The sequence below is a fragment of the Pinus tabuliformis genome, chromosome 5_2 (assembly GCF_031772625.1).
Source record: "Pinus tabuliformis cultivar Carrire ecotype Pingquan chromosome 5_2, CPIR1, whole genome shotgun sequence".
NCBI lineage: Eukaryota > Viridiplantae > Streptophyta > Pinopsida > Pinales > Pinaceae > Pinus > Pinus tabuliformis.
Window position 1 is genome coordinate 824,123,182 of NC_142306.1, and position 11,044 is coordinate 824,134,225.

Below are 11,044 nucleotides of genomic sequence, written 5' to 3' on the forward strand. Positions count from 1 at the left end.
TGAGATTAGTGTTGCGGTGGAGGTAGACCAAGCATTCAAAGAGTAGAGTAGAGAAGTGACGATACTTATTTTGTTCAAAGTTTTGACAGAAGTCTATCAGTTAAAAAGTGTTAGGAGACAAAACTATCAAGTGATGGGCACCAAGCTAGCGGGCTTAAACTGGAAGTATCAGAGAAGAAAATAGAGAGAAAGAGCGGGTGATGAGGAACGAGCTTACATGGAACTATGGGTCCTGCCTCAAGGTTCCACTCTGACAACATTTATAAATTCCTTTATTCATTACGATAGGCTAACAAGATCTTCTCAGAAGCATTAAAGTAGAGGACCAAGTGGGTTCCACTCAAAGATACTTACCATATAGCTTTGTAAACCTTCACTCAATGTAATCGAACTGAAGTATTTAAATGGAGGAGAGAGTGGGTCTCGCCCCGAGGGTTCTACCCTCACAAGATTATTATAGTTATATTTTTTATTGTGCTGACGTATAAAGGAGCGGGCTTGCGTAGAAAGTAGGCGACTCGGAAGGGCATTAGATCGAAGATTCAAAGAACAAGAAAGTAAAAGGAAAGGTCATATTTTGAGGCTGGGTATTATACATTGGAGATAAAGAGAGTTTCTATGTGTGTAGTATAGAGGAGTTAGGTTATGCGCTGGCAAAAGCAATGCAATCAAGAGGAGATAAACGGGCATGGAGAAAGGACTTGGGTGTTAATATATATAACAAATACTGCGAGAGGAGCTTAAACGTTGGAGAATAATAAAAGGGACATGATCAGGTAAAACCCAATATTGTGACAAAAAAGGGGATATATATATATATATATATATATATATATATATATATATATATAGATAGATAGATAGATAGATAGATAGATAGATAGAGAGAGAGAGAGAGAGAGAGAGAGAGAGAGAGAGAGAGAGGTATACGCTAATTACAAATGAATGGGTTCGTATGTGTAACCCTTTTGGATCCTCCCACTTATATTTAAATACTCGCACTATTAAATATAAAGGAATTTATATCCTGAGGGCTGAAGGAAGCACTCTTTTTTATACAGTACTGGAACTATTGGTAGCAGGCTCAAAATTGGGCTTGCATATTGTGGTAACAAAGAATTCAAAGCTCTGAAAAAGAAGATTAAAAGGCGGCAAACCAAAGAACCAAAAGCGGAAACAGAGAACAAAGGATGCTCGATTGGACTGATCAAAGATATGGGAAAAGGTAATTTTTATTTTTTTTATTAATTTGAAGATTCTTGAATACAGAGTGAAACTCTAAGGAAAGTGAAGAGAACTGAGGACTATGAGCTCTAAAGAGTTCCATATAAAGGAAAAATTAATAGTGTACTAGAGCTTTTGGAAAAGCAGAGAAACAACTTTAGATGTTTTATTTTGCGTGAAGAATTTTGTTTGAGGAACTTGCAATTGAATAGGAAATTAATTTCCCTATGACAATTAGAGTTTGCAGAATGTTGAAATGATTTTAGTTTGAAAGGAATATATGGAAGATCATAGTAGTGAAGTGCATATACTTGTCAAAAATATGAGGATTTCACAAATTGAAGCGGACATTAGTATGAAGAAGTTGACACCAGTTAGATAGCCGACAATGTTGTGAAAGAGGAAAGGAAGCAAGAAAGAGAGATTGTGACAAGAACTAAACACCATAGATAAATTGTTGTTGAGGAAGAGGTGAGCACAACATAGTTATCAAAGAGAAAGTGTTAAGGTGGAAGTGCAACAACCTAACAACTTTTGAAGTTGAAGAGCGGGTATGTTCTAGAGGAAGAAGAAAAGGTTCTATTACATATAACTAGGAGGAGACAACTTCCAACAAGCAGGAGTTGGGTAGAAGTTGTTGCAGACATTTCCACAGTGATTGTGGGAAGAATTTCACAGAGATAGAGATAGAGATAGAGAGAAAGATAAGGCTTCTTGAAACTCATAGGTGAACATAGAGAGTTCACAAAGAGGGGAAGAAGGAAGAGGTAAAATGGCTACGGATAGTGATGGGTTCAAAGATAGGTCATAGTTGAAGAAGACAGGATGTCGAGGTAGCTGGAAAAGGATAATGAATGTAGAAGATAGGAGAGTAGAGAGTGCTCAAGTGAAGATTTGAGAAGAAGAAGTCAACAGAAATACTGGGAGAAAATAGGCATGGAAAATCTTAGTATGGTATTTAGAAATAGGTTGATGGATTCAACTTATTGCAATGGCTTGAATGTAGGTCATAATGAACAAGGAGATCACTCATAAAGTTAAGAAGACAATAATTACTAATGGTCATAGTAAGGGTTCGAAGGTAAACCATAAGAAATTAAACTGTGTAGAAATTAATAGAGAAGTATTTCTAAAATTAAATTTCATCTAGAGGTTTTTAAAAGACTGCTACAAAAGGTAAGGAATACAATGGTTATAGATGGACTCTTCTTAGGAGAGAAAAGTGGAATTTATTGTAGGGGAAGTTGAGACAAATATTAAATCCTCAGTTGATGGAGAAACATAAGGAGTTTGAACGTAGGCTAAATTCTCATTTGGAATGAAAAATGGAACAATAACAAAGGACAATTGTTGAGGAGATTATTTGTACACCAAAACAAGGACCAATTCTTATAGAGAGTGATGAAGAAAATGTTGATGAGAGGCTAGCTGAGAGTCTCACATATATGGGAAGAATGATGGATGACATGTTGATAGAAGATAAAAGCCATATCGATTTTAATTTTAACAATTGGAGTATGAATGCAAGCGATATTGCAAATGAAGGGCATAACATTGACTTTGTTATGTGTAGAGAAGAAGGACAATCACTAGACATTGTTGAACATGATGTGAAAAAGACAAAATTGTCTTTGGAATTTAGTGAAAATTAAAATATGGAGGAACGATGTAAGAATGAGGAGCACATGTGTGTTGATACTTAGGTTGATGAGGAGAAAGTTGTTACTATGGAAGAGGTAGATTTGATGAGAAACTTGGAAATTTTAGGGATGCATGAGGGAAAGATGGTGAAAGAAACAAAGGAGACTTCAGGGTCTCTTATTTTTAAAACTAATAGTTGGTTTGTGTTTGCAGGTAATGAAGATGTGCAAGAACTAGTGATTACTTCAATTGGTGAAATACAAGAACTGTTGGAAGAGGACCCGCAGGATTTTAGTGGAGTAAGCATGGAAAACATTGTGGCAGAGCTGATATTTTTATAACACTGGTTAGAGAATCCAAGAACAGTGGATTGCAACAATCCAATTGAGAATGAGGTCATGTTTTCCATGAAGGAAGTGTAGAAACAAATCGAAAGCAGTGATCGCAAGTTCCAACACAAGATGCAAGGAATACTAGGAACAGAGAACAAGAACAAAATTCAACAAAGAACCAATGACTTTGTGCTAGCCAGGAGACAAGTTGGATGAAGAAATAGAATAAATGAGGAAGTTGATGTCGAATAAGCCCCAATAGAGGAGAACAACAAAGTGTAGATGGGAGAGTGACACGATATTAGCAAGGAAGGAGGAGAACTACATTATAAAGTTTGGAAACAAGACGGTAGCAACAAAAAGTGCAGAGCAACAACATGATAAGAGAAGGACCTACTACAAAACAAAGTTTGGGATCCAAGAGATTTGTTTCAATAACACATGGTAAGGAGGCCATGGAATTTTTTCACCTTGGGAGTATGATGTAGGATCATCTTACCTCCAAGTCAAAATTGATTTTGACTAGGATATGGGTATAGTCATTACCAAGGGAGTTGGTTCCCTAATTGGATGCAATTATTTAATTTTTTTATTTCCTATGTTTTTAGAGAATTGTAGGTAAAATATATCTTTAGAAATACAATTGTAATAAAATTTATTCTTCGGGAAAAGTTTTGAGAATATTGAGAGAGTTAGAAAGATTTAAGGATTAGTTAGATATTTTGAGAGAAATATGGATCTAGAGGATCTAGTTTAGGTGATGACATAATGGATTTGAATCAGAATTGAGTTCTTGATCTTTTTGTATAAATATGTAATTTTAAATAGGAAATAGAGTAGAGAAGAGGTAGGAAAGAGATTCAAGAGGAGTTTAAGGTCAATGAGGACCATAAGGTTGAGAAGGGCTTCATTGTTGTAATCACACCAGAAATGGCCTATTGTAAATATGTTTGATTGTTTCATAACGTAAGTACTTTGTTAGAGTGTTTTGAGTTGGTTGGAGTTTATTCCATCTCATTATGTATAATTAATTCATGCTAAATGACTTATTAACCTTGAGTTCATATTGAGCATGAGCTTGACATAAATATGTTGCTGGTCAATATCACTGTCTGATCAGAGTAGCGCAGAAGAATAATGTGTGGGTGCCGACAGAAAGCCGGAGGTCTCATTATCATTGAAATGCAACCCTTATTATGATAGAAGGAATGAAGGTGTTGATCATTGATCAATTATATGATCAACGATCGTGACTTATATAAATCTCACAGGAATTGGAAGTTGGGAAATTGAGTTAGAGACGGAGATGAGATCATAGCTGGGGCGAAAGTAAACCAGTATTGATAAAGTCGAGTGGAGAAAGTGACAATACTTCAAAGTTCCGATGGAAGTCCGTCAATTAACAAGCGTCGGAGGACCGAACTGCCAAGTGACGAGCGTCCATCACTGTGGATGCCGCCTAGGGGTTCACCTCCGACGACATTTATAAATTCCTTCCACTCATTATGTCGGGCTAATAAGAGCGCACTGGAAGCATTAAAGTGGAGGACAAAGTGGGCCGTGCTCGGAGGTACTTACCGTAGGGCTTTGTAAACCTCCACTCATTGTAAGCCGGTTAGAGTATTTAGCTCGCGGAGATAGTGGGTCACGCACGGAGGTTTCTGCCCCGGCAAGATTATTATAGTCACGCTTTTAATTGTGCATGAGCATAAAGGAACTGGCTTGGACGACGAGTGGGCCACCTGGAATGGCTTTAGCTCGGAGGTTGGAGGAACAAGCAATTAATTAAAGGAAAGGCTAGCATTTGAGGCTGGGTTTTATGCAAGCAAGGTTCAATGGGAGGAGTATAGAGGAGCCAAGGTATGTGGTGGCAAAAGAGACCCAATCAAAAGGAGTTAAACATGCATGGAGAAATGGCTTTAGTGTTAATGTATATATAACGAAGTTTTCGAGAGGAGCTTCGGCGTTGGAGATTAATAAAAGAGACGCGCTCACGTAAAAGCCATTATTGTGACAGAAAAAAGGGACTGAGATATATATATAGAGGGGCCTACGTTGATTACAAAGAAAAGGGTTTGTACGTGTAATCCTTTTGAGTGCGACCAAAACCTCCCACAATTAGATATAAAAGAACTTATATCCTGATGGTTGAAGGAAGCGCTTTTTCATACAAGACTGGACTTGTCTCGGTAGCAGGCTCAAAATTGGGCTGGCATCACTATGTTACCAGAAACTGGACGAGGGGCAACGTTTTTGGCAAAAACCGCTTTAGAAACAAGAGGACACAAGAAACACCGTTTTATACGCCGTTTTCGTTCTTCTTGCGGAACGGGTCGCGAAATGAGTCGTTTCCTATAGCGTACATAGCGTACAGTGCAAATCGTTTCTCCTTCATTCTCGATTTCCTTTCCCAACTTGAGTTAAATCTCCAGTTGCTTTTTCAAGCACTGCAACTGCACATGCAAAGTTTTTTTTTCTGTTGAAAAAAATTGTGCATGCAAAATAAACTAAAAAATTGTGTATGCAAAATAAACTAATGGTTGTGACAGCTCTCAAGGTTAATCAAGGATTTAAGCTGCACAGGAGATTAAATTATCATTCCCCAGACGCAGCGAAAGAACAGATCAAAACCGAGCCGAGCAGATTCACGACCCCAACAAGTTGGGTTCAGTTCCATCCTTTTCTTGTGAAGATAAATCTCAGGTACATCGTTCAACCAATTTGTGCAGTCATATTTTATCTTTCCGCGATTCGATCCCTGAGTTCTGACATTTACATTTTGTTTCTGCTAGTTTTTATTTTGTAGCTTGAAAGCCCACATATCTTAATGTTTTCATACTTGCATCATAAATTTTATGTCTTTATTCATCATCTAGAAATTTCCAGCGGATTGTTTTAATATGCCCTTCATCTCTATATTTCTAGATATAATGTTATGAGAATCCTTCAAGTAACTAGAACTTACAGAAAGGAAATTTTGGAATTGTTGTTTTTCATATTTCCTTTGTTCATGATCATTGTCCAGCACTATGGCCACTAATAGCCTGTGTTTTTCTTTCGAAGATCAAGTTTAAATTTTATATGACAAGAATTATATAATACCAAAATATATTATGGAACAAGAAAATTGAATTTTAGGCTTTATCTTATCAATTGGGATTCAAGAGTGGTGATATATCAAAACCCCAATAATTGTAGGGTCTTAAGGTCCAACTGTAGTAGTAGTGCATAAATCATCAAAGATAATAATCGTGAAGGGGTGTGCAAAAGGAAGCCAAACAAAGTCCCCTTCTTCGATCTAATAAAACACACTAACATTTTGAAGGCCTAAGGGATTTAATGCAATATTTCCCTCTCTTGCATGACCTTTACATACTTGTCGTTGAATCTCTTGGCATACAAGGCCTTGGAAAATATGAGAGCTCTTTGAAAACATGAAATGATTTTTTGAAAAGGGAAGAACATAAAACATAGAAAATTGGTCAAATATTTCACCCTATGCATACCTTCCAATCTCATATATAATAAATTTTTAAAGGGCTAGGATTTGTGAGATTGATTCCATGAAAGTTTATAGAAGTGATTCGCTAAATTTTTGGATCTACAAAATTATATATTTTTTAAAGTAAATTATTATTTATAAATGTTTCTTTACAATCTTACCAGCTAAATTTTTGGATGTTTATGATTAATTCTTTGTTTTATATTGTTTACCTTTAACCTTCTATTTTCTCTCTCCTAGTTTCTTATATGCGAAACCTCCCACTTCGTTTCTTGTACCCTTCTCGTTTCTCGTCTCCCGTCTCGCGTTTCTGATAACAGGTTGCATCAAGATGACAAGGTGAAATCTTTTATGATTTCTTCCTTTGTTTTCGTGGAATAAAAAACGATTCAACCATTGTCATCACTATAAGTAGTTAATTTTTTTTTTTTTTACGAATACCTAAAACATAACCACTTTTAGATTCATGACCATGAATGTTGAAGGCTTATGGGCTAAGTCACAAATCTTAAATAAAACTTTCGAGCATAAAGTGTTGGTTAATGGTAAAATATTTTATTATTTCCTTTATTTTCATGAAACATAGGGAAAGTCCAATCATGTAGACGCCAAAATCGTTGTTGCTAATGGATAAACTACCCACGGAACATGAAATCGGTTCAATATTGCATATGTCACATCTAAAAGACGAAATAGAAGACGGGTCCAATCGTGTATATGCCATCTTTTTGACTTCCTCAAATACCTACCAACATAACGAGTGTTATCACTGTGATTCTTTCATAATCAGCCTCAACATCAAGGAATGATGAAGATTACTTTATCCAACTTTATCACGTGGAAATCTCAAGTGCATCAGTCCGTTTCAACCTTCCATGTATGTCTATGAAGGAGTGTTTCTGCCGTCTTCATGCAGTGTTTCATCACAACATGTGCCATAGACATAGTAACGCCATGTGATATACTTAGAAGTATTGATGTATAAAGATGTTTGGCATATGCAAATGTCCATAACTCAACATAGTTATATTTCAAAGAGTAAGATCGGTTGAACGCATGATCAATCCATAAATCATCCTGAAATCTTAAGCCAATCTTATCACCAGATTCTTATGCATCTAACGGCAAAAGTACCATATATGTGTTTAGAATCGCTGGACCTCAACTTAGAATGATGAGCCCTTTTTAGTTATAAGGATCAATTATCAATATCCTAGTAGAAAGCTTTAGTGTTAATGGCTTTCGACTATGCGAGTCCGGGAGTGGCAATGATGTTGGAGCTTACAGCTAAAACCAAAGACAAATAACAGTAGATACACATCATAAAAGAGACACAGGGTTTAACGTGGTTCACTCAACCATTCTCGGCTACGTCCACCAAACATAGGCATCGGAAATCTTTATTAATCAAACAAGAGATTACATAATTAATCAAATCCTCACAAACTCTCACACCACCAAACTATCCGTATGGATACCTATTTTATAGCAAGGAGAATCTAACTGCCTCTCACATCAAATTTAGGATGCATTAATTCTCTCCCAACAACCTGGAGCTAATCTAGCAACAAATTTCTATTGTTGTCACACACTGGGATTTTTGCCTATTTTATTTAAAACAGAAAATCTCAACAATCTCCACCTTGACAACAATCAACCTGATGCCATGTTTGTTTATTATTTTATCTTTTCTGCAAGCCAAGAGAAGCCAAACACCAACGTAGCTTCTCTAACAAAATTGGTTTCGTGAACATGTCTGCACAGTTTTCCTTTGTATGCACCTTTTCAAGAGAAACTCCCCTTTCAGTGACAACATGTCTTACAAAATGGTACTTAATTGGAATATGCTTTGATTTACTATGATAGGCCGGATTCTTAGCCAAATGTATTGCACTTTGACTATCACAAAGTAACCTGATGTTGTCCTGTAACCTACCAAACTCACCAAGCAAACCTTTCAACCAAACCGCCTCTTTGCAAGCATGCGAAGCAACAATGTATTCTGCTTCAGTAGTGGATAAAGCAACAACTTTTTTGTAGCTTTGACATCCAGCTAATAGCTCCACCTGCAAGAGTAAAGACATACCCTGAAGTTGACCTTCTCTTATCCAAATCACCTGCAAAATCAGAATCAACATATCCGCAAACAGATTCACTACTCTTATTGTAAGTAATACAATAACTACTTGTGCCTCTCAAATACCGAAGCACCCATTTCACTGCTGACCAATGTTCTTTACCCGGATTTGCCATATACCTGCTGACAACCCCAACTGCATGTGAAATATATGGTCGCGTACACACCATCGCATACATTAAACACCCTACTACATTAGCATATGGAATTCGAGACATAAATTCCTTTTCTTCATCTGAATTAGGACATAAACTCTAAGAAAGCTTGAAATGGGAAGCAAGAGGGACTGACACAGGCTTCACGTTATTCATACCAAACCTCAAAAGTATTTTCTCAATATACTTCTGTTGTGATAGCCATAGCTTACCATTGCTCCTGTCTCTGAAAATCTCCATGCCCAAAATCTGTCTTGCTGCTCCTAGATCTTTCATATCAAATGTCCTTGCCATCTGAGCCTTCAACATGTTGATTTCTTCTATGTTTTTTCTTGCTAAAAGCATATCGTCAACATACAATACTAAGATAATGAATATGCCATTATTTCACTGTTTAAAATAAACACAATGATCATATTCACTTCTAACATATTTCTGACTCAACATGAAAGAATCAAACTTCTTATACCACTGTCGAGGCGACTGCTTCAGGCCATATAATGACTTCTTGAGCCTGCAGAAATCCCTTCCGGTTGTTCCATATATATTTCCTCATCTAAGTCTCCATGTAGAAATGCAGTCTTAACATCTAATTGCTGCAACTCTAAATCAAGCAAAGCCACTAATGCTAACACAATTCTAATTGAAACAATTTTAACCACTGGTGAAAAAATCTCATGAAAGTCAATGTCGGCTTTCTGAGAAAACCCTTTTGCAACCAGTGTTGCTTTGTACCTGTCTTCCGTATCATTCACACCTCGTTTCAGCTTGAAAACCCATTTACACCCCACAGTTTTCCTGTCTTTTGGAAGCTCAACCAGATCCCATGTGCTGTTCTTACTTAAGGCCATCATTTCTTCCTTCATGGCTGCTTTCCATTTGTCACTTTTTGAACCTTCTACAGCTTCCTAATAACACAAAGGTTCATCATCGTTAGCGGTCAAAGCCACTGAAGTAACATAATCATCATACCTTCTCGGAGGGCGTTTGATCCTTGTAGACCTCCTTAAGGATGTTTATGGTGCTTCCACAATTGGTTGTCTACCATCTGTAGGAACTTCTTCATGATCGCCATCTGAGACCTGTTCATGTCCTCCATCTGAACCCTATTCATAATCTGACTCTGAAACCTGTTCATGACTAGAATCTGAACTATGGTCATCATGACTATCATCAGAAGTTCTATCAAAGTGAATGTGCTGAAAATCAGATACATCATCCTGTTCCAATTTATTATCTACATCTAACTGTACAAGAGAGGATTCATCAAACTTTACATCTCCGTTGATGATGATTTTGCGGGTAGTAGGATCCCACAATCTAAATCCCTTTGTTCCATCACCATACCCAACAAAGACATACCTTTTCGATTTCGGATCTAATTTAGTTCGCTGATGTTTAGGCACTAGAGCATATCCATCACAACCAAACACTCTGAGTTTAGAATAGTCACAAGGGTGTCCTTTCCATACCTCTTGCGGAATCTTGCAGCGTATCGCCGTTGATGGAGATCGGTTTATCACATAACAAACTGTTGCCACCGCTTCCGTCCACAACTCCTTTTGCAATCCGACGTTACTCAGCATACTTCTTGCTCTTTCTAGAAGAGTCCTGTTCATGCATTCAGCAACTCCATTCTGCTGAGGAGTATGAACCGTGGTCTTATGTCTCTCGATCCCTGCATCTTTGCAATAGCTGTCAAACTCCTTGGAAGTAAACTCACCACCATTGTCAGTTCTTAAACATTTTATTGTTCTACCAGTGCTATTTTCTACCAATGCTCTAAACTGCTTGAAAACTGAAAACACATCAGACTTCCTTTTCAACATGTAGACCCATACTTTCCTAGAAAAGTCATCAATAAATGATACAAAATAAGACGAGCCACCATATGAGGTTGTAGGGGCTGGTCCCCAAACATCTGAATGGATATAATCAAGTATGCCTTTACTAGTATGTTTGCCTGTTTTAAATTTTTGTTTACTTTGTTTGCTAAACAGACAATGTTTACAGAATTCTAACTTTCTAGATCTTAGATTAGGAAGTAACTTGC